The sequence below is a fragment of the Canis lupus genome, chromosome 36 (assembly GCF_003254725.2).
Source record: "Canis lupus dingo isolate Sandy chromosome 36, ASM325472v2, whole genome shotgun sequence".
Classification (NCBI taxonomy): domain Eukaryota; kingdom Metazoa; phylum Chordata; class Mammalia; order Carnivora; family Canidae; genus Canis; species Canis lupus.
Window position 1 is genome coordinate 20,528,362 of NC_064278.1, and position 25,548 is coordinate 20,553,909.

General features: G+C 41.5%; 1 long non-coding RNA gene across 3 annotated transcripts in view; it reads left to right on the forward strand.

The window, feature by feature from the left end:
- Positions 1–5,430: 5,430 nt before the first annotated feature.
- The window catches only part of LOC112668155 (uncharacterized), a 40,705-nt gene continuing 20,587 nt past the window's right edge, over positions 5,431–25,548 (forward strand). Inside the window, exons 1-3 of one of the 3 annotated variants that reach the window (XR_003141519.3) lie at positions 5,431–5,586; positions 20,690–20,940; positions 22,486–22,597. This is a non-coding gene — a long non-coding RNA (uncharacterized LOC112668155). Of the gene's footprint in view, positions 5,587–20,689; positions 20,941–22,485; positions 22,598–25,548 lie in introns of those variants that run through there. The other 2 variants (XR_003141518.3, XR_003141517.3) reach the window with 2 other exon arrangements.

Consider the following 25,548-nt stretch of genomic DNA (forward strand, 5'->3'; position numbering starts at 1 on the left):
ATTTGATGTCTTGTCCCCTAACACCAAATAAGGTTTGCTCCAAGCTCAGTTTTAAATTTGGTACAGATTCAGTTCAATAAATATGAGCACTGAGCTCGGTGTTGAAGGGATTACAGGTGTTGACAAAGTACATTGTTCAAGGTGAGTCCTCAGTTCCCCCTATTGGTCTTCTGAGATCCCCCTATTGCCAAGGCCAGCCTCAGCTCCCAACAGCCCCAAGGACAAGGCTAGTTTCCCCTGCTTTGCACAGAGTCACTTCTGATGGGAATGGAAGAAAAACTGGAGTCAGTCTTCTCAATTCCTCCTATTCAGTTTTGTTTTTGTCATTTTACATCCTCAAATACTTGAGTACCTATAAAGCCACAACATGCTGGGAAATATCATGAAATGCTCAAAGGGAACTTAATGATTGTCTTCATCTGTCCAAGTAAGCTATCTGAGAGAAGAGGGTACCGAGAGGAACATAGACTGGAGTTAGAAGTGTGCCCTACTTTTGGCTTTACCACTAACTCGCTTGTGACATGTAAACTCGAGGATCTTAGAGTTCTCAAGTAAAAATGCAGGAATTCTGCAGATTATGGCTAATATGGATTGAATGTTTGTGTCCTCCCAGATCCATATGTTGAAACTTAATCCTCAGTGTGATAGTGTTTTGAGGTGGGCCTTTGGGAAACGATTAGGTCACAAGAGTGGAGCTCTCATGAACTGTGAGAAGAGTGCTGTTACAAAAGAAACCCCAAAGCTCTCTTTCACCCCTCCCAACTTGTGAGAACAATGAGAAGATAGCCCTCTAAGAACCAGGAAGCAGGCCCTCACCAGGCCCTGAATCTGCCGCATGTTGATCATGGACTTTCTAGCCTCCAGGACTGTGAGAAATAAATGTTTGCTCTTTAAGCCACTCCATCTGGTATTCTTGTTAAAGCAGCCTGCATGGACAATGACCAAGGTCCCTTTCAGTGCTATCTTTATAAAATAAATGTTAAAAGGGTTTCTGGATGGTACAACCTTCTAATTACCAGGTAGGTGATAAAAGTTAATTAGAAATGTTCCATATGATAGATGCTTGAGAAGCTGTGGATTCTTGGTATATATGCCTTTTAGGGTCTTGACTCAGTCTTTACTCAACTTTCAATGTTGGAAATTTAATGAAATTTATTTACTAGTAAATAATGTGCAAATGCATAGCACCATTCTAATACAACATTTGTGGCAAGCAGATATCTCACTGGTGAGGGAATTGTGAAGCTGAATTCCTAACTTAAATATGTCTTTTTCCAACTCCATGGTCTTCCAGCAATTCTCCTGACTTGCCTGGGTTTCAGTTCTCCTTCTCAGTTTTCTGTCTATATACTGAAATTTTCTTAGGAATCTTTCAGGAAACTTACTAGATGAAGCTGAAAATTCAGGGATACCTGGGTGGCTCAGTCAGTTAAGCATCTGCCTTCGGCTCAGGTCATGATCCCAGGGTTCTGGGATTGAGCCCCATGTTGGGCTCTCTGCTCAGCAAGGAGCCTGCTTCTCCCTCTCACTCTGCCTGCTTGTGCTCTTTCTCTCTGTCAAATAAATAAATAAATAAAATTTTTAAAAAGCTGAAAATACAGGGAAGCATTTTGTAACTGAGGGCAAGTAGCGTACTACTCCAATACTTTCTATTAAGAAAGTATAACTCAGATGTATAATTTATTACATATGCAACAGAAAAGTAACTTTTAATGGACTTTGCTATATTTATTTCTATCCACCAAAATTTAGCACTTACTTTATTAGTACTGGCAGTACCCTGCTTCTGGGCATGGTACATTTCTAAGAACATGCATGAAATTTAAGTGTGTTAGAGTAGGACAATAGATTACATATTTTAAGGGAGAGGAATGTTCTTTTCCAGAGGGTTGACAGTTTTAATTGGTTCAGTCAGTTAGTCAATATATTTTTGATGAGCATATACTATGTGCCAGACACTGTTCTGGGCACTGGGGAAAAAGCAGGTAATGAACAAAACCTGTAAAAAAAAATTCTGGCTTCATGCCCTTACATTATGGGGAATGACTGGAGAAGATGGGAAGTAGACAAAGTAAAAGCACAGAGTATTTAATTCATAGAAGATAATATTGAAAGAATCAAGTGTTGGAGGAAGACAGGGGTATGTGTTTATGGAAGCTAAATGGAGTGGCTCAGGGGGCCTCTGTGAAGAAGACATATGCAAGAGTCTGAAACATGGAGATGGCTGATGGGTCCTAGTGACCTCATTAGCCACCATAGCAAGAAATACCAATTTCTGTACAAAGAAAGTTTCATACTTGGAAAGTCCCTAAAATTGGACTCAGAAAGAAGCTAGTACTAAATCTAAGTGTTCTTTTTCATACCCTGCCAATGTTGGCCAGCCAAGGCAGGCTGCTAAAATGGGTTTCTCTTGTGGGCAGCTCTGATGGACACCAGACATCTGTGGAATCCAAAATGGCTGTAACTTATTAGCATGGGTTTTCTTTTCTGTTTGCCTTTTTTTTTTTTTTTTAATATGAGGGGAAATGGACTACTCACTAAAAAGGCAATTCATATTCTCTTGGCTAGCCAGTTTGCTTGCTTGCTCGTTTGTACATCTCCACCACTCTCAATATGTGGCTCCGTGGTTCTCTGTCCAGTCAGGCAGGGCCCATGTGCCTTCTGTTGCTCCCATCAGGCACCTCTCCTCATTTCAGCAAGTGTTGGGTTCCAATCTCTGAATGGTGACCAACCCATCGATGCATTATTACAACTCTGGGTCACTCTCTTGTCTTCTTTCTCATATTGCACAGCCCAATAATACTGCCATTGTGCAGTATAAGACATAAAAATATAAAAAATGGCATGAAAGTTCAGCTGGTGAGAGCTGTAATCACAGCACTAAATGGTTGGCTCCAGGTATAACTTTTTTGAAATATGGGATCTGCTTATCCACCTTTACCACCTGGGAGCTTAGCCAGTGGCACGGAATTATTTAGTCTCCTGGATTTGCTCTCCTATGTAATGTCATTGCCAGGACTAGCATTCTGCAGAGGCAATCTTGTGGTTTTTAGCGTGCAGGGAATAGAGCTCCCTAACCTACTTCCTGAGGCCACTCATTCCATTCCTAATTATCTAATATTTTTTAAATGTCCCTAGAGAGGTAAAAACTGACTTAAAATTATACTTATGTGTAAATGACTGATATCAAGATGGAGCAGGTTGTACAGGAAAAAAAAGGCTAGATGAGGGTGGGAGGGAAGTGGCTCCAAAGGGGATACCTGCGGGGATGGGGCATAAGAAACAGTGGTGCTTGGAAGAACAGCGTTGCCTTCCTCATGGTTTCGCCCCCAGCCAGCTGTTTATGCAAGGCAGGAAGGGACTCTAGTTAGAAAGGGAAAGTGACAGATTTTGGAAAGGAATATACAGGGGGCAGAGAACCACCGCTTCTTCCCCCAAAGGCCTCGTGGAGTCTGTAAGCCCCTCATAGCACCTCAGAACCCATAGAGGATGGAGGTTGCGCAGGCCGTGTCTCCATCAGGAACCCTGAAGTGAGGTGGGGGACGCTGGCTCTTTAGTGCGGCCACTGGATAATCAGTGCAAGTTTGCCTGCTGAAGGGGCCATAAGGGGGCTGAGCAGGGCCTCACACAGTGAACCTGTGGGGGGAGCACCGGGAGAGATGATTGTTCAAGCATGAAGAAGGCCCCCAGGAGTATAATCTAGGAGGACCTAGTCAGGATGAGACAGAGTCAGTGTTGTCCCTGGAACAATCGACAGGACCTTCAGTGTCAAAGGGTGAGGCTGAAAACAGGTTGGAGCAGGGGCAAGAAAGAACCTGGGCAAGAGATCAGAACTAAGTTGGTTACAAGAGACAACATAATAGGCTCTTCTGAAGAGTCAGAGAGTAAGTAGTGGAATCTCTCCCAAAGAATTTTTACAGCATACTAGTCCAGTGAGGTGAGCTGCTCCATGAAAAGGCTCCCATGGTCCTCCTGCTAAAAAGAAATTGGGAAGATCACAAACCATACTCTTTTTTTACAGATTAATTAGCCTATTAAAAGATTCAAGAAATCCTGCAACCTGTGTAGCTTTCTTTATTCCATAATTTTCCCAACTTATCTGATCTTGGACTCCTTTCCCTATGTTATACCTAATCCATCCCTGGGAACACACTTTGGGAAATACTCTTCTATAGTTCTTCGCTCCAATCCAGTTGCATTGACCAACCACCCAAAGTCTCCCTGACCACTGAAGTGGTCGCCTGCAAAGCCTTTGCTAATAAGCAGAGATCTCCTCACCTCCTGTCCTGAGGTCCATGGGACACCATTCACACCTTCTCTCCGACCTGGCCCCTGTGCTGAGAGCATCTGGGCATCTGTCAGAAGGGAACTCAGAGAACATCAATGACCTGCTGTATTGACTTGAAAACTATTGTGTCTAGACCATGGGAACACCTTTGATCCATGGGGAAGGGTATTTTTCTTCTAGCTGGAGAGAAATGCTCTTTGAACTGAACTCCCCTACCTGTACTTTTCAATTAGGGGGTGCGGGGGCGTTGTTGTTATTGTTTTACCGTGACACTACCTCAAGGCATAGCTGTCAGTTAGTGGCACTTTATTACAAGCCAGTGCCGGCTAATATACCATGAACCATTCATGATAGCTAATACCCTTAGTTACACCTCACCCCCCACTGAATAAAGGAGCCGAATTGCTAAATTTGTTTTTCCAAAAGACATTGATTAAAAGAGTTGACAAAGCCACTTGAATGCAAAATTTCCAACTGTCTAAAATGAAAAGCCTCCGATCTTCATGTTGTAGGCTGGGGAGAAGGTTTATTTTCCTACTGTGTGTAAATAATGGATTTTGCCTTTTCTGGGAATCCATCATCGAAGAGTATGTTGAATACTCAAACAATGGCAGTCTAAATTGTCCTGCAGTGACACTAACTAGCTGGAACTAATTCAGAAATGTGCACAGAGCATGATGAGGATAACTTCGTGTGTGGGGAAGAAGCAGCACCACTCACCTGCCTCCGTCATAGCTCATCTCAGGACAGATGCTGGCTGGGCCCAGGCTGCCCAGAAAATATGGGAACCTTGGTATAAATTATATCCAGCTCTGTTTTTTTTTTTTCCTTTCCTTTCCTTTCCTTTCCTTTCCTTTCTTTCTTTGCCTGTCCTCTCCTTTCCTGTTCTTTTGTTCTTTCTTTCTTTTAAAGAGGCTCTTTGTCAGATAGAGAATGTAAAAGCTCAAATACTTTTTACTCATTTTCTTGCTGAGAGCTGCAGGCATAACCAGCAGCAACAACCAGTAATTAATCATAGCTCTGGATACGGGAGCACATGTTCAAAGACATTTTCAACCCACTGAAACACATCATGGGTTTAAAATTTTGCCATAGAGCAGAATCTCTGGAATGAAGCTTTACATTCTTTCTGATTGTGATGTACCTACTGAGTATGGCCAACGGCGGCTTTTGTAAAGTCATCAAGGATGACAATTCCTTCCTCCAGGGATCTAGGGCAAACAAGCATCTCTGGACCACCCTGGAGATAAGCAGCAAGATGGGCAGAGTCAAGCACATGACACTGGGCAAAATATTAGGTGAGTGTTTTGGCAATTCTCTTTTGTTGCAATGAACAAAGACTCTCAAGTTACGGAGGTGATTTATTGCAAGGATCCTTGTGGAACAGCATTTGAAATAGAATATGCTCAGGGCTTGAGATAGTTCTAGAAAGTACCTATGCTCTCTGTGGCTCTCAGGAACTGTAGGGATACCCTCTATTGGTTTATCTGTTTACTTCTGCCGTCTGTTGCATTCTATCCTCTCTGTGGACTGGCCACTGTTGCTTTCTCATGTCTTCCTTTTCCCTATAGCGCCAGGTTGCTCATGTTTCCTTTTGCTCCATCCTTTTCAAACTTCAGCTCTTATTACTAACTGACTCATTCTCTTGGCATTTTCATAGTTTATATTCTCAAGAGAGCCAATTTAGCTGGTCCAGCTTCTAGTGATAGGACAGGCCCACATCACAGGTTGCTGGCCAGCCTCTGGACAGCCTGCCTTTGGGTCAGGAGCTTACCCCTGGTCTCATCAACTGGGACCAGGTGGAGTAGGGTGGCCTTGTTTAACACAGGCTCCTCTAGACCCGTCCCTTTAGCTGGGGCTGTGATTGGGCAAGTACCAGCGACTGACGTCTGGGGTCATCTATGTCTTCCTATTTGGTAATTAATGAGGCCTCTCACAGCAGCCCATGCTCTTCTCACACACCAGCCCACACAGCTGTCAGATGGCATCTCCACTTTTAACTAAGTCTCTGTTCAGATTTTTCATCCTCACTGCCGCTACTCTTGTCATTACCCCCACTCACTTTCCTCCTAACTGGTCTCCCTGTCGATGCTCCCAGGCCCCTTCAGTCTTGCGTCCATCTTTCTACAATTCAAATCTGATCGCACCACCCCCTGCTTATAACATTCAATGTCTCCCATTTCCCACAGGATAAGTTTAATTCCTTGATGTGGTTTAGAAGGTCTGCAGGTTTCTGCGACCTGCTCTCTGCCAGCCTCCTGCCACACCGTCTCTCACCGTCCCTCCTTTGCTGTCTACACCCCGACTTACTGGGCTCCTTTCAGTTTCTCTCACATGCCATACGCTCTCTTGACTTGGGGGCCTTTGTAGCTGTGTTTCCCTTTCTCCATCTCCAACCTCCTACTTCTCAACAGAAACTTCCACCTCTGGCTTTTTGACTCCCTAGATGAGTGTGGTGAGGACAGAGCACATCTGCCACGTGTGCAGTTATACCCTGGCCCTGGCCCTGCGGGGGCACCCAGTAGGTGCTCTGTAAACATTTCTTCTTGGTGTGTCGTTGATGCCAGACCTCTGAGAGGTTATTTCTGCGTGGAGATCAAAAGCGAGAGGTAAATAAGTGATTTGGATAGAGGAAGAACAAGAGTGAAGTGAAATAGAGAAGGACATGGCCTAAGGATTTTGCAAAACTCGCGGAGTATAGATAAAGCTCTAAAGAAAAAAGATCTATGGGCTTTGATTACTGAGAGAAATCTGCAGCCCCCAGAGAGCCTGCAAGATCAAAGGACTTGCCTGAGGAATCCATCTCAGGGATATCTAGCCATTAGCAACAAGCAGGATTTAGGATCTGGATTAATCTGTTTAGCAGAGAGAAGTTGAACTCCCTTCTATTCCTTTGGAATAGCTGTGGTACTGTGGGTGGGACGTGAACCTGGGCACACCTGTCTCCTGCGGTTCCCGGGGACAGTCTGCGTTCCCAGGTGAGGCCTACAGCTCCTGTGTGTTCCCAGCGCCAGAGCTCCCTAGGGCTTCCTGACGAACATTCACAGAAGCTTTGGAATCATTGATTTGCCCTTTAAGAAACCTGTGCTCTCCCCACCCTACTCCCACGGGGAGCTCAGGGGAGACGGAAGAGCTGGGTCACCTCGCCACACTTCTATGAGGGGTCATGCTCCTCTCTCTCTGACGTTAGCCTTCTCTGGAGGCTCATGGAGTCAAGTGGCCATAGTTATCTCCACCTACTGGCATCAGGTGGCGATCACGTTTTTACAGTGGCTGCCAGAAGCCTACAGTTGACACCACTCCTCACATGTTTTAATGCAAGAGCCTAAATTCTTGAGGTAGCAAGACACACTAGAAGCCAAAAAAGAGAATGGCCACCTCACCGTATTTAACAAGTGGAGATAGAGCAGGAAAGAGAGTTGGCAAGTGGCTAGTCAGCAATATAGCATCAAAAAACTAGTTCCCTTCAGGCACACAGATTAGTCACAACCTCTTGTTGAATTAGCTTCCTGCCAATAGCCGATGGTAACCGGGGAAGTACACAGGCTCACCACAGACCTGAGGAAGGAGAGGATGGCAAAAGTCAGCAGGCACTGTAGTAAGTGAGGACAGGGGTCAGAGGAGGAAGAAATTGCTCCTGGAAGCTCCCGGTGGTACCATGGGCTGAATCAGAAAGGCCTGTAGATCACACCTTCACTAGCATGTCTGTCCTAACGATCCTCCAAATGTCCTGCCATCCATGAGACTTGGACTGAGCAACATTGTTGGCAAGAGGCCCTTGGCCTCCTATCCAGAGGCAGTGGGTGGCCCTCTCGGAAAAGCAGGGATCTTAGTTATCTCTTCTCTTGATAGTTCGTTCTGAGAGATGTGGGATTCTCACCTCCTGGCTAGCCCATCTGAGACTGATATAAGTAAACATTAGCTGGCTCATTTAAGACTCTTTTCCCCCCCTTTTCTTTCTCTGCAGAAAGCAAGCAAGCAAGCAAGCAAGCAAACAAACACATAAAACCAAAACCAAACAAAAAAAAGCCCCAAACAGGCTGGGTTATCTTGATCAAGGCAGTTAACCTCTCTGAGCCTGTGTTCCCAGCCATAAAATCAGGGGATTGGACCTTGTTGAAAAGTCCCCTCTACTTCTACAAGCTATGACATTTCATATAAAATATTCAGAAGCTAAAGGAAAGAGGGGGGAAGACATTCTTTTCCCTGATGGGCCATCAAATAAGAAGAGTAATGAGTATTTGGGTGCAGGGTTCACAACAAGCCTGACTTACAGACTTCAGATGTCTAATTAAACAGTGGCCTCTCCAAGGTCACAGCCTCCTTCCTGTTGCCTGTTGGTACGTCTCTCCGCTCAGTGCCTGGTACTCCGCAATGCTATGCATAGGGTGGACTCCCTGACAGCTGTTGACTTAACTCTTAACAGACTTTGTTTTTATGCAAGGTGGATCCTAGACCTGTGCAAAAGGCCCAAGGGGCTGGAGGCATAGGGTTGCTGTAGACATTTGCATTTGTTCTGTTCTCTTCCTCCGTGTTTAGACCAACGTGTCTGGGGGGAGCTAGATTTATGAAGGGCTGCTCTCCTTTCGGCGGCCTGGCTTCCTTGCTCACAGTTGGGCTGCCTTGGGATGTTGATTTTTGTTCTTTTGCCCATTGTTTCCCTGCTCCCTATTTCTAATTTCTTTTTCTCAGAGGCTGACGCAGTTATTTCCACCCCGAGTGCTTGGCCCCACTCTCTGGCTCTGGGCTCTGTAACCCATGGCAACAAGGGAAGGGAAGCAGGTGATCACACACCACACACACATATTATTCTCTCTCTCTCTCTCTCTCTCTCTGGCTCTGGCAGTCTAGGGCACACAAAGGGAAGAGTCTTAACTGGCTGCAGTGCCAATTAGAGACACAGGCCTCATGGCTGGTGCTGAACGCTCAGGGCTTCCGGGTCACGATGCAGCAGCTGTTGGGGAGCAGTGTGGCCTCTCCTTCTGTTTGCTCCAGCTCCTCGTATTTCTCCAGGGCAGCAAAGTAAAATCTGACCTTGCGTACACAGTTAAAAATGTCTTCACAGCGGTCCATTCCCTGCTAGCCTGGCCTGGAACCCTATTTTATGTGACCATGGAGATTGACAGGATTGTGCTGATCAGTAATAAGTGAGCCTACATATATTTAAAATAAGAAAAAATTTCTTTCCACATAATTTTCCAAGTGGAAATCATAATTAAGTCATTTAAAGTCTAAACTTTCGCCCCTGCCCCCTCTCATATTGATTGGTTCTAGAAGTTCCAACCCAGTTCAACAATTTTTTTGTTCCTTGCCAAGTTTTCTAGTTGGTTTGACCTAAGGATCGGAAGAGTCAAGTAACTGACCTGGTTCAAGTGGTAAAAATCCCCTTTCTGTTCAAGGGCTAGAAATACATGGTAAATGGGTTCTCATCCTACTTGGTCAGTTAGTAGTTGTAGGTTAGTAAATAAGTCATTTTAAACAAGCATCATAAAAATTAATACATATAAACCCATGTAGCAATTTATTTTTATCTCAAACTTACCAATATACATTAATTTCCCACTTTTTTGATGTAGGGTCCAAGGTCTGATGCTTGAAGGCCAACTCAACTTTCTTGTAGTAGAAGCTATAATAATAATAATAATAACCTGTCTAGGTTTTTATGGTTTCCTCCAGTATTATATAATAATCTCATTCTCATCTCATTTGAAGGCAAAGTAACTTGTCTATTCTTTCCAAATAATTCAACCTATTTTTCAAAGAAAAACTTTATTTCCTTTGCATTCATATTGCATTGGTTTACATATTATTTATTTTTTTAATTTTTTTTATTTTTTAAATTTATTTATGATAGTCACAGAGAGAGAGAGAGAGAGAGGCAGAGACACAGGCAGAGGGAGAAGCAGGCTCCATGCACCAGGAGCCCGATGTGGGATTTGATCCAGGTCTCCAGGATCACGCCCTGGGCCAAAGGCAGGTGCCAAACCGCTGCGCCACCCAGGGATCCCCAGTTTACATATTATTTAATTAAATTATGAATTATAAAAACAAATGCAACTAGAAAAAACTGGTTTGGGAATAAGCCCAAGTGCTCTTGATAAATTAGATACCCAACTGTTGGGAGCAGAGGTGTGTAGACATTCAAGAGAGCAACATCCAGCATCACAGGGCAAGTAGGAACTTTTACCCTTTCTAGCACATGACTGTTAAATGTGATTACTAATATTAGAAATGCAAGAATGTGGTTATTTATACTAGAAAGCTAATACCAGCAAGGAACTAGGCAGCCCCTTGCACTGATTCCCCTCCACATTCTCCTGAACCTGTACCTTCAGTTCTAAGATCAGTTCTTCATATTTGACATTTGGACACTTTCACCTGTCCCGTGTGCTTCTCAAATTCAGTGTGTCCAAAAACAAGCCACACTGTTTTCCTTCTTTTCTTCTTTTAAGATGAAATAGGACATGCTGGTTTTGCTAATAGGAAAGCTCTTTCACTGAAGGAAATCTTAAGCCAGTCTGATGGGACCCCAGAGGTGCAATGTCCATCATGTCCCTTCAGGAGATCCCAAGGAGCCTCTGAGGATTTCTAGAATTCTTGACAGCACAGATGGAAAACCTTTGGAATACAGTATAGACTTGAAGCCAGACAGAAATGAGTTCAAATCCTCACTCTTCCACATGCTGTCTGTGCGACATTGGGCAAATTGGTTATTATCAGAGTCCTAGTTTCCTCAGAAGTAAAGTGGGAATAATATGGCTTCTAATAAAAATTGTGAACATGAGATGAAACGCTGCGTGAAAAGCACTTGACAAGCTGAGATACTCAGCAGTGTCTCCGAATCAGTTTCTTTTCTCAGCGGTCTGGCTTTTTAATGGCACCCAGTTCCCAAGATTTGAAACCTCAGTTGCCACTGGCCCTTTCTTCCTCTTGAACTACTAACCTCCCATCACATCACCCAGTTATCTGGTAGGTACTGCATTTTCTAGTCCCTTAACATCAAATCCTCAGTTTAGCTTCCATTTCATTTTCCTAAAGTTCATGCCTTCATTATCCTTCAACTTCCTGCTACTCCATACCCACAAATTCAGCCTGCACTTCAGTGACCAATGACCTTCATGAATCACAGAACAGACAGATGGTGCTCAGAGCCCCTCAATAGTGCCCATTAGTCCACCACATAAAATCTACATGGCAGAGCTTGGCATTCAAAGTGTTCTAAGCTTTAGGCTCTTTTCTTTTGTAGGCTTATATGGGACTACTTTGCCACCAACTCATGTCCAGCCCACGCAGCTCCTCTCTGTTCTCTGACCAAGTCTGTGCCTCTGACCTGGCCATCTCCTTCCCCTTTCTCTCGCCACCCCTCTGGTTGTGCAAGTTCCACCAAGACTTCAAGCTGAAGTGGCTCTTAAAAAAATAATGTTGTCTCATCTTTTCCTCTTGTAAACACCCTCCCCTGGCCTTGCCCCCCAAAGTTTGTGTCAATCTTCCTATACATGTTAATATTCGTACATTTATTACACACTCATTTATAAATCATCTCTCCAGTGAACCTGACTCAGGACCTTGCCATAGTAAGCCTCAGAAAATATATCTTGACTGAATATGCCTCGATAAACATTTCAGGGTATTAATAAGATGCAAAAAAATAAACAAAACCAAAGTGCATACCAAGATTTGCTGTGGGTTCATAGTATATGTACTGTTGCCCCCTCAGCAGCCTTGTAGGAGAGAGTACTGCTGCCCTCAACATCTTGGTTTCTCTCCCAGGTGGTTGGGCACAACGGCAAGGACAGAAGTTAATCCTAAGGAAACAGGGTTTTGCTTGACTGTGTGTTTTATTGATACAAATTTATTCATTAATATTTTGGAAAAAGAAAACAAAACTTCTGTAAATTACTCCATTGCAAGGACACAGGAGACCCCACATGTTCTTCCACATGCTTCCTGCTGCCATTTTAGTTTCCAACAAGCTGGTAGTGGGTTACCAATGGCCATGATTTCCTGAACACTTTCATTATAGGAAGTTTCTATAATTATAGGAAACTGTGACCCCAGTAACAGTTTCTGACCTGTCTGCGTCCAAACCTTTGCCTTTTGTCATCACAACAAATCTAAAACTTCATATGATATTATTCCATATTATAACCATAAAAAGCACGGAACATTGTAATGAAATAGTAGGAGGCGAACTCAATTGGCATTACAAATGGACAAAACCCAAATCTTCTTTATCCTTTTTTTTATTAAGCTCGACAGACTGCTAATGGAGTATGGGCATTGGGCTCTGACCACTGGGGGAAGCCGCCATTATCCAACAAACATCTGCTGGCTTCCCTCTGCCGTCCCTACCAGCTGCAGCAGAGGCACAGTAAATTACTCTGCTAATTCTATTGGCTCATTCCTGCACTTCTCTAACAGAGAATATTGATTTGTGCCAGAGATCCTGGGCCTGCACGGATTCTAAAGGTGCAAGTGGGCAAAATCTGGTATTTTTAACACCAGGAAAACCTGTGATACGAGTAACTGTTGCCGGAGTTGAAAGATATCCAACTTCCAAGGATTGGAAGGATACCCAACTTCCAAGGATTGGAAGGATGGAGCTAAGATGGAAAACAATGTATCAGTTCACTGAAAGAGTTCCCTTTAAAGGTAAAACACTGGGAATCACAGAGGAGAAAACCACCCTTTAATCACTAATGGAAGACAGAGTGATGTTGACCCACTTTGAAGAATAATGGGAATGAGCTGGAGGAGGTATTGAGGGCGGATAGTCATCTTTAGCTGATTATTTGATGTAGAAATTCTACCCATAAGGAAAAAAAAAAAGAATCCTTTATAGCTTGTCGATTCTTAGGCTATTCCTGACTTTCAGAAGCGCCAAGGTGTAATAACAGAGAAGTCCAACGCTGGGATCCTCTGGCACCTGGTAGTGTGATTTTGGTAAGGCTGAAGTTGTTTCCTCATTTCTAAGTGGCTGTGATAACTTCTGTAGACTTGTGAGAACAAAGTGAAATATTACATGGAAATCACTCATCACAGCCACAAGCTTATTGTTAGATGTATTTTCAGGGCTCTGTGTCCTTCGGCCAGAAAGCTTGTCGGTAATGGAATTCACTCGGAAGGCTTCTGTGGGGAGAGCAGATTGGGTGTTGGAGACCTGGACTCACTGAAAAGAAACCACCCATCAGCATCCGCCGGAGTTTGATAAGCACTTACTTCTCTGGCTGGGTGGGGTGTGAAAAAGCTTACCCCAAAGGAAATTAACCCAAATATGTAAGGCCAGTGGGATTAATATCATGAGACATTGAGAAGTTATCAAATTGCTTATGAAGTGTGAGGGGCTTGACATAAGCTCCCCACCTACTCCACTTTGCAATTTCATGGCTATTGAATTTCAAAGAATTATTCTCTGTGTCTTCCTGGTTATTTTAAATTCTACTGTCCCTGGCAGAGTGAGGTGTGGAAACAAGATTTAGGATATCTTTCGAAGATGAAGCTGACATTGATTCAAAGCAGATGTTCTGGTGGGATGCCCTCACCTATATGGACAGCTGGCTTGTGTTAGGTGTGGCTTTTCTGGAAGGTGACCAGAAGCCCAGAACACTTAAAATTGTGGGGCATCTTAGAAGATTCAGTAGAATCTCAGGGTCCCTCTTTTCTCAGTTCTAAACTGCTGACTTTAAAATATACCTTTGGGGAATTACTCTTTCATTAGGTGGGGCAAATCCCTGTATGAGGCACTATACACAGACGACTCACCTAATCCACATGACACTCCAAGAGTGGATACCACAACGCCTTTATCTAGGTGGGGACACTGTCGGAGAGGTAAAAGCATGTAACTTACCTGAGGGTTCATAGCTAACAAAGTGTAGAAATGAGGTGGAATCCATACATGCCCATTTGACCTCAAAAACTATCTTAAATTGCCTCCATTACAACATATATGAAGATCCATGGATCACCTGGACTTGCTAAAGCTCAACTGATTTTGACCTACAAAATGACAATTTCTTTTCTTTTTTTTTAAGATTTTTATTTATTTATTTATGAGAGACACAGAAAGAGAGGCAGAGACACAGGCAGAGGGAGGAGAAGCAGGCCAGGAGCCCGGGAATCTGGGATCAGGCCCTGAGCCAAAGGCAGACGCTCAACTACTGAGCCACCCAGGTGTCCCACAAAATGACAGTTTCATATAGTTCAACCAAATACTTCATTTGACCCATAGCATATATTTCATTTGACCTACAGCCTTGATCTAAATTTTTGTATTGATACCATAATGTTATCCAAAAAGGAATGAGAGTAAATGTGATTGGATTTGAATTACAATTCTCATTTTTCTGCTACAAAATATAAGAGGAGCTGACTAATCCAATGATTCATGCATTACTTGATGTTTTTCTAATGATTTTGAAATTAATCATTGTATTTTTTTTTACCAGCTTTATTGTATTCTGACCAACTGAGCTTATAATTGTTTCCCTCTCGTTGCCTGCTGAACTTCACACATTTTGCCATCATGACTTTTACATTTTTCAGTTCTTTCCATGCTTAGTAGACTACCAGAATAATTGTTGCTCTTTTCCTTCCAAACAAGAGTATAATTTAAAAAAAAACATAAATTATATGAAACTATATTAATTTATCTGGGGTCTAGGAAATATTCTCAATGAGTACAAACCTGGCTAGAATTATATGTACCCAAGATGCACTTTAATAGACATTTTATTTAAAAAACCATTGGTGATAACATGAGAAGGTATATTTTACATCTACACATACACATGTAGGGACGAATGTTTGAAAATATAAACAATTTGCATAGTAATGTTTATTTGTTTTAAATTTACAGTTAATTAATATGTGGGTTTCGTCAGCTTTTCCCTCTTCCTCTCCCCATAACTCTATATCTTTCTCTATCACTATAACCAGATAGATATTTTTTTAAAGGAAATTCACCATCCGTCTGCCCCCAGGTCTCTATCTCCTGTTCTCCTCTATAAACCTTTTGCCCTTGTTTTCAGTGAACTCTCTTGAAAGGTGTATTTTCTTGATTTACAGTTATTGAGACATTGATAAGATGAATCCAGTTATCTTTTTTCCAGCCCACCCAAGAAGAATGTTGGTGAAGTGATGTTGTTCATTTGCTTAGTACTTTTTACTTTTTACTTTTGGAGAGAACTTTTTTGATTGTTATGGATATTGCATGCATATAGTTGCTATTCTCTGTACATGCTTTTTCATTTAAAAAATTGAATATTCAGCAACATCTAGGTTAGACTGCCTAGATTTCTTATTTGGGGGTAATCATTCAGTTTTGGATTCTTTCCTAGTTTTCAGACTTTGAAACCGCTCACAGGAATGTTCTATGTCATGTTTTTCTTGTTAATAACAACACAGTAGGATCTAGTACTCTTCGTCACATTTTAGCTGTGATGCTTTGGGAATAAACCTGCTCTGACAAATGCAAACATTTTCCTGTATTGACAAAAGCCCGTGTTAGGGGTATGCCAACCACATTGTCAGGCATAGTTACACAAGGAGCTGTAAATTGCCAAGAGGTCTGTCAAAGCTGAGATGTTTTCAGGTGGGCTTCCTCATGATCATTTAGATTTATGTATTTGAAAAGAATCTTCTAGAGACAATTAAATAAAAAAAACAAATCTCACAAATGATGGAGAGGTAGCCAGAGAACTCTCAAAACCACCACCACTCCTGCAATAATTTTCACATCCTGTTTTTGTCTTTCTGCTCCAGCAAGCCGTCTCGGTAGTTCCAAGGCGCGTTCCTGCACGCTTATTGCAGGATGTCACAGCCATTTCCTCATTTTGTGTAGATGTTTTTATTAGGTTGTGGACAATGTGCATGCTGGCTTGTGAAGAGTTAACACTCAGCTGTGCTGTTGATGTGCCCTTATTCACAATCTGTTTCCTTTGATGCAAGGGTGCAGTGTTTCAAAAGACAATCACTGTAATTCTATGCAGATTTTTCCTGATTAATGAATAGAAATTTTCGACTGAATCTTTAAATAAGTGTAACAGGGTAAGAAGTGAATATAATCCTTAATTTTTTTGATTAGAAGGAGTTTCAGATTTGAAAAACTTAGGCATATCTGATTTATCATCATATGTGCATCTTGAGTCATAAAGCTGTTGTAGAAGTTATATAAGGCTTGCAAAAAAAAAAAGAGTGTGGTCTCTTTGTGAAGCTAAATGAAATAAAATATAAAGTTTGTGATACATTAAATCACAAACATAAATATACACTTTATGGCCAGCTGTTATTTCTAAATGTGCACATTTTAAAATAGAAACATTTACCCAACATGCTGATTAGCAATTTCCCAGTTCCAAAAGGCCCAATCGCATTTAAGATGCAAAAGATTAAAACTGCCTAAATGGATAAACTTAATAGTTCATCTTCCTAACTGTTTTTATATGTTATAAGTCTCATAGTCCCTTCCAACCCTATAGACTCAAGGGCTGGAGCTACTTTGATGTGGATTTGTGTTTTATGCACATGCTTTTATTGGAATAGAGTCTGACTGTGTCCAGACATAGGGGAGAAATGTTCTGCATATGAACGGAGGCCATGCGGCCCCATGCTACTTCACACTGTGTGTGCAGGTTCTTGGAGAAAGTAAACTGCTTCTTATCATCATATCACAAATATTCAACCTTAATTTTAGCTAAAGATCATCTCAGTTGCTAATGTTCCATCTCTAAGTGATTTTACTCCTCCCCTGCATAAAAACTGGTCAAGGAGAACATGCAAGGTTATGTTGACTCTAAAATGCAGTTCCCTGGAGAGACCATATTTGGTTGTCCATGTGGCATCTCTGCCTCTGTAGGTAGATCAGAATTGTTAGATGCCGCTAGTCCTTAAGAGCACATTGGCAATTGGCAGTTCAAAAGTTCATGCGATGCCATATGTCCTGATAATTTTTATCTACATCTAAAACAATACAGGACTGTCAAATAAAATCCTGCATGCAAACAAATGATGGAATGCAGGGGAACCCTCTGCTTTAGCCTTTTCTCCTTTGTCCAACAAGCTAATGCAATAAGGCCAATAATAAAAGGTTGTGTACTAGGCCTAAAGCCTGTGACAGATAAAAAAGAAATGTTGGAAACCAAAGAAGCTTTTGCACAATTAGATTTTTTGAGGCTGTGCTGTAAGGATTGCCCAGAGCCTGTTCAGTCCTGATTGATGGTAAAATCATAACTACATCATATTAGCTGTAGAGTTCACTGACAGGTTACTACAGATTAATATTGCCACTGCTGTTCACTTACCATCAAACCAGGGAAATATGAATTGAGCTGTTCTTCTAACAAACCCTGCATATTAAAAGGTAAGATGTCCTACTGAACAGTCTCCCCTGTCACTGAGGAAAGACACAAACAATGTCTACTTGAGAGATATGCAGATATGCTGCAGCATACTAATTAGTCTGCCAGGAGGGCCCCATCACATCCGGCTGGCTAACAAGACGTCATGGGCTCTTGTTCCTTTAGAGCTCTTGGCTACAGGACTGCAAACAACACCCTAAAACGTGGAGCTGCAAACCTTGGTGATTTAAATGCAGGCTGCCAGGCAAATTGCAGTGACATAAATTTGGCCCATGTGTTTTGCATCGAGAGAGTGAAACAGAGGAAGCCACGGAGCCGAGTTTTGTTGACATTAGGTTCAAGAGGTTAGGTGGGCTCTTTTCAGAGATGCTATCCACAGCAAGGTGAGGTCACCTGTCTCTGGCATTACTCTGAAATGTCGAAAATGCAGCAAATAAACATGTGCTGATAATAATGACATCGTAAATGAAAGCATTTTAGCCTTTTAGCACCCCAAACCTTGGGTAAGAAGTCAACTGTGCAACAAAAACTAGACTCACTCTGTAGCCTGGGCAATAGGAGAGTGAGTCAGTCCTGATTAGGACTGGCTGGAGTAACAGAGACACTTTGACATTGTGCCTGGTGTGCTAACAAGACCCCAGCCTGGAATCAGTCAGGAGACCTGTGCTTTTGGCCCTTGGTCAAGGCACTTGTTGTTTGGGGACTTGGAATGTTGTATCTGTCAAGCGGGGGTTTGAACCAGGTGATATCCAAAGTCCTTTTCAGCTTTAGTATCCTATTCCACAGGCCAAGATGTCTTATATCTTAGGCCACATTGCAGTTACTATTGATCTTACTGTTGTTTTGTAAAGAATATGCAAAGAACTAGAGAACCAGCGAGAGCTTGGAGAAGAAAATAATAGTGTCTTTTCATTTTTAAAGAGAAAATGGTGACCTTGTCAACCATAAATGACAAGCTTCATAAACAACCTTAATAGACGGATGACAGACTAGGATAAGAATTTGCAATGCTTAAAACTGCCTCTAAAAAAAGTGACATTGGATTATTACATAAAATATACAAAGAACTCTTGCAAATTGACCAGAAAGAGGCAGGAAAACTCAAAGAAAAATGTACAAAGGATATGAAGAAGCAAATCACTGGAGAGGAAGTTCAAATGGTGAATTGGTATCAGAAGGGGCAATTGGAACAACAGAGACCACTTCAGACATATTAGAATGTCACGACTGGAAAGCTGGGTAATGCCAGGTGTTTACAAGGATATGGGGGTGATGGGAACTCTTTGATTATTGGAAGAAGTGTAAAGAGTATGATCATTTCAGAAAGCAATCTGACAATCTTAATGAAATTAAAGTGAAGATGACAAGTTAGCCAGGAAGGCAGGGAACACCTGAGGTTTGGCCATAATTTACCAATAGTGCCCCCTTCACTTCCCAAAATGTTCCTCTTAGGGAAGACAATAAATTATATAATCATCCTACTTCTGCAAACCCACTTCTGAACAAATCCCCGAGATATTATCGCAAAGGGATCATGCACAAAAATGTCTTTTTAGCACTGCTTGTGGCAATTGGGAGTTGGAATTCTCATGGGTGCCCTTCATAGGACAGTAAATAAGTAAGTGGGGTGGTTGTACTCTGTGGAAAACTATGCAACAAATAGAGGCAATATGATCAGTGTTTAGATATGTAATATTTTGAAATGCAATATAGATACATTTTAAAAGCAAAATTATGAGTGAAAAAGTAGGAAAATGAGATTTGAAGTATAATGCCATCTGTCCAAATTTAAAAAACAAATTCAAATTTGTTAAATACAAAATAATGCCGAATGTACAAAGATACACATATCAACAACATCAGAATGCCTATGTGGAGGCGAAAGGAATGGTGATTAGGATTCTGGGGTAAGGAAGAGAAAATAATGAAATAAGAGAAGGGTCTTGTGGGATTAATGCAACAGACAATGTGTTATCAAGTGAGGTGTAGGATTTTATAGGCCTCTGCCCTTCAGGTCAAGAATGAAGAATAAGACCATAATTTTAATTTGTCTCTGGGAATGTCCTTCAAATCAAGTGACTGTTAGCAGGAATGATTGTTAGCAGAAAGCAACAGTTAAGAGACAGGAAGGCTTTTGAGTCTGTCCTATATAATCTGTTCACCATGGTGATGGAAACCTTGGTCTGGATAACTCCACCACCTAATAATCTCCTGACTGACAGTGGAGCCTCTGGCATTGTCATCAATGAGCGACTTAGATTTTACAGCAAGAGGTATAGTAAGTGGCATTTGCAAGGTACGTACTTGTAACTCGCTCCTACAACTTTTAATGGTTCTCTGTATAACAGGAAGTCTAAAGGCCTAAGTTTACAATAAAGACCCTCTAGCGTGTAAAATCAAACTACCTCTCCTGTTTTTAAAGAAAAATATGGAACTAACATCGATCCTTCACTCCCCTGAAAGTCCTTTTGCCTCCATCATTGCTTACCCTGGGTATCCCACCAGATATGTCCTTCCATTTCTCTTCTTCTCTAAGTCTTTTCCACTTTCAGGACTAGTTTTGAGGCACAGCTCTTCTATGGGGCTGTCTTCTCTCATCTCAGACCCAAGTGACCTTGACTTTCTCCTTCATACAGTTGTTAGAGTGCATGCTGCTTGGAATCATAAATATCTTTTTATACAGGTGCTTTCTCTGCAGGGACTATGTTATGTACTCTCAACTCTCATGAATATAGACATACCTCATTTTATTGTGCTTCCCAGACATTGCATGTTTTTAATAAATTGAAAGTTTGTGAGGACCCTGCATTGAGCAAGTCCACGGGTGCCATTTTTCCAACAGCATTTGCTCACTTCATGTCTCTGTGTCACATGTTGGTAATTCCCACAACATTTCAGATTCCTTTCACTATTATTATGTTTGTTGGGGTGATCTGTGATCAGGATAAGGTAGTGTACTTACTAGGTAAATGTTGTGAGTGTTCTGATTGCTCTATCAACCAACCACTCCCATCTCTTTTTCTTCTCTTTGGGCCTCCTTGAGATACAACAACATGAAATTAGGCCAATCCTACAATTGCTTCTGAGTGTTCAAGTGAAATGAAGAGTCAGTTGTGGTGGCAAACTTCACTGTTGTCTTCGTTTGAGAAATTGCCACAGCCACCCTCACCTTCAGCAGCCATCACCCTGATCAGTGAGCAGCCTTCAACATCCAGGCGAGACCCTCCACCACCAAGAAAGATTAGAAGTTGCTGAAAACAAAGATAGCCCTTTCAGTAATATTCTTAAATTATAGTATGTACATTGTTTCTTTTTTAGTTATAATGCTATTGCTCACTTGATAAGACTACAGTAGTATAGTGTAAACATAACTTCTATATGCACTGGGAAACCAAAAAATTCATTTGACTCACTTTATTGCAATATTTACCTTATTGTGGTGGTCTGGAACTGAACCCCCAATATATCTGAGGATTGCCTGTGGTCCTAAATCTTTTATAAAGTATTATCAAATAACACTTATTGACTCTCTGCCTGGATACTGAAGAAGGATACAGTAATCCCTGGATATTGTCCCTAACTTCTATAAAGAGCTTATAGTCCATTGGAAAAGTATGTCAATCCCCTGAGAGAATTAGAAAGTGCAAGATGACAGGAGGCACCCTAGGGGATGGGCTGGAATTGGGAGAAGTGATGCCTGGGACTGGTGTGAATCATAGCAACCTTCAATCTAAAAGCAGAACTTAACCTTTTCTGTATTCTGTTTTTAATTCAGGCCTGGCATGTTAGGTCAGGGCACAGGAGAGTTAGATATATAGTAATGTTTCAGCAAGGTCTGCTGCTGATGTGTGATTATAGGATCATGAAGTCATTTCCCTACTAGGAAGCCAATGCTCATCTTTTCTGTCTGGTGTATTTGAGGGCAAAAATAATTATTGAACAAATCTGAATTTTGCAGGGGGAAATATTAACTGATGACTGAAAACAAGGAGTGGTGTCCTTAGCTAGTTCCTGAGTACAGCTCTGATCCTCATGGCAGCCAAACTTGTCAGTGGGTTGTGTTGCTGTTTGAGATAGGAAGGCATTGAGTCATAGAATACCCACCAAAGAATGGGCTAAATAATAATGATATTTAATGATCTCACATATAAAGATGTTTAGAATAGGGTGATGCCATGAATGATTTAATGATAATCATATTATTGAGGACCCAGGATCCTCCACCACTTCTATCTGCAATCCTTAGTGTATTTTCTCTTCATCCTCAAATGGATTGCGTCTTGGACATAAGATGGTCACCATACTTCTAGACTGCACACCTTAGCAGAGCTGTGCTCAAAGGCGGGGTGGTACGAAAGCTTCTCTCCAAGATCACTCTTTGTCAAAGAAGGACATATTTCCCATGAGTTCCTGGCAGACTTCCCAGTACATATTATTGTTCAGAATTGGGCCATAGCCATGATGAACCACAAAGAAATATTGGGCTGGTTTAGCACTCTTATAGGAGATAAGCTTTGCTAGCATGGAAGAAAGGGGAAGGGATTGGTGGTAGTTAAGGCAACCAAGAGGTTTTCACAGGCCACAGACATATTGGGTATTCAAGAAACTTTGAGCCTTTTCTATAATTTCATACCTCTATCATGTGGAATAAAATCATATTCATGGGCAGCAGGTTCTCACAACTCCCAGACCTGGTGTCACACCTTCTTTCCTTGCTGGATCGTAGGGAATTTTCTCTCATTTAATTTACTTTATTTCACCCATTATTTGTCTAACTCATCATTCATCATATACTTATTGAGCATTCAGCAGATGTTCTTAAAATTTTTTATGCCACAGGCTCCTTCAGCAGCCAGATGAAGCCTACAGATGCCTTCTCAGAGTAATGTTTTAAAAATCATTCCAAAAAGAAGACAGAATTACAAAGGAAAACAATTAAATTGAAATGCAGTATACCTGTGGACCCTGTGGCCAGAGTCTGTGCTAGTGCTGGCATATAAAATATTTATAATTATAAAATATATAAATAATATAAAATAATATAAAATAATAGCCAGCTAGTGCTGGTATATAAAACCCACCAGGGACATTATGTTCATGGAGTTTAGAGCCCAGTGGAGGTGACAGCCAAGCAAAAGGCAATTTAAAGCTCTGATAGGAGAGGTATAAGGTGCCATGGGAACACACACAGTTCAATTTAAAGCTCTGATAGGAGAGGTATAAGGTGCCATGGGAACACACCCAGTTCAACCTGGGATGGGGTTGGAGGAAAAAAAAAAAAAAAGATTCCTGGCTATCTAAGAAGAGAATCAAAGTGATTAACAAGGAAAGAGGTAGTGGGAAGACAATTCTAGTGAGAAAGAAAAGTAAGTGCGAAGATGTATAGATGAGAGAGATTATGGGGGTTTTGGAGAATAGTTACTAATTCACTATTTCTGGAACATAGAGGTCAAAGGGGGTAGACAGTTCTGGGGAACTGGATAGAGATGAGCTCATGACAAAACACTCCTAAAAGAGTCTGACGCTGTGCTGAAATCCACTCTGAATGAGTTTATTATATGAGGCAACTTTGCCCAGTAGAGACATGTGACCAGACTATAGTGACCTTGTTGGGTTTTTGCTCACTGTAGAATCTGCAGGACTCAGCACAGTGCTGTATTAAATGAGGGCGAAATTAAACTCCAGGCCTTTGGGTTGCTGATTCCTAAAGCAGCATGTTACAGGACATTCTGTGAGGGCCCCCAGTGCCCTGAGAACACGCTCTGTCAGCCCCTGAAGCAGAGTCGTCTACAACTCTCATCCTTCTCCACTACCATGTTCCTAGCCAACCGTCACAGCTGTAGATGCGGATGGGGCCAGAGTAGCAAGGGCTCATACAGGATAAGTGGGAAACTGAGGGTGAACATTTGCTCCATAGTCAGGGCCGCCACACATCCAGGCTCTCACCTCACTCTATCACCCAGGCTCTTACAGTGCCTTCCAATGGCTGCTCCCTTGGACCAGCCCTTGGTCCTCTTATTCCCTATAAAGATATCAAAGCTACCATCTAAATTTCTAGGATGACCTTGACCCCTCCACCAACAAGTCCCACCAGCAAACCCAAGAGTTCACAATAATGTGGCTTGTGATGTACCTTACACATTATTCTACATCTGTCTCCTAATGCTCAAAAATGCAATAAGGATGAATAGAGCATCAAATGGGAAACACAGGACCTGGATATTTCCTGAAAAGAGGTAATGACTAGCCGGACTCTATAGCTGGAAGGGAACTCAGAATATAACTAGTACAACTCTTTCTCCTCACTGAGGCCCAAGTTATAGTTGCAGTGATACAGATGAACTTGATCATGTCAACTGTGGCCCTGATTAAGGTTGTAGAAGTTAAGTTGTCTAACCTCTTGGAACTTAGCATCTTCATTTCTAAGATGAATGGTTGAAAGTCTTGGCTAAATAACTTCTGTGATTTTGAATCATCAAAATTCTCTCCCTGTACATGAGTCTGATTCTTACTAAAAATGTATTCTTCTCATTTATTTCAAAGGTGGATTGACATAGAGCTGAAAGTTAAAAACTCACCTACTTTTTGTCACATGGGCACTATTTTTTTATAATTACCCTATTATCCATGAGTCAGTTTGCCACAGAAATCTCAGACAATGTGAGTGAATTATTCACACTTCATAGTAGAAACATAGTAGCTTTTCACTTCCCACGTCATTTAAAATATCTCCTAGATTCTATCATTCTAAAAAATCTTATGAACATGCACTTTTTTTTTTTCTGTTTTGGAGTGTGCTTGAGAACTGTGTACTATGTACAGTGTGAGAGAAATTAACTGAACTGGGTAAAATTCACATAACTTGGCATTCTCTGTCCTAGGAGATAAGAAATGGCATTCTTTTTTTAAAAAAAAAAATTTAAATCCAATTTACCAACATATAGTATAACACCCAGTGCTCATCCCATTAAGTACCCTCCTTAGTGCCCATCACCCAGTAACCCCATATCCCCTCCCTCCTCTCCTTCTGCAACTCTGGTTCCCAGAGTTAGGACTCTCATTATTTGTCTTCCTCTCTAATTTTTCCCTACTCAGTTTCCCTTCTTTCCCTGTAGTTCCTTTCACTAAGGAAATGGATGGCATTCTTAATGATGGAAAGATCCTGATGTCAGCCTCTTGATTTAGTTCTATTGGAGCCTTAGCTCATCACTTAACTTCACTGAGTCTGATCTTTCATTAGTAAAATGAGAGATAACCTATCTGACAACCAGATAAAGAGGAATAAAGTTTGCAAAGCACTTAAGCCATCTACAGGATGATTTGAAGAGAAAAAGATAATAATCCAACTTGGATTTTTCTTTGATGACATGGCAGATTGTCCTGGTGGCATAATTTATAGGCCCCTTTCTTTGTCCACAAAGGGTTCTCAGGACCTGGAACAGCGTTTCCCTGAAACTACTAATTTTTGGCTCATACCAGGCATTGACCGTGAACTAGATTTTATTTTATTTTATTTATTTATTTATTTATTTTTCGTGAACTAGATTTTAAATACAAAAATCAAGTGGGACCAGATCAGACCACCAAAGTTCTCCTTTTCATTTTCCTTCTGATAAATGCCACAGTACACAAACATTGAAAAAAGAAAAACATGAAGAAGGTATCTGTAAAGCAAACTAACATTTTGAAAACTTTGCCCAAGAATTTTTGTAGATGAATACTGAATGCAAGCAAGGTGAGCTCTTCCAGTTTATAAAATATCAATGAGAAACTATATACCAAGATTACACCAAAAGGGATCTTACAGAGAAAGTCAAGCACATAAGTATGGGTTTCCAAAATATAAAGGTCATTGAGTACAATAGTGCAAAAATTCTAGAAGTTTCTCATTAAGTGTTTTGA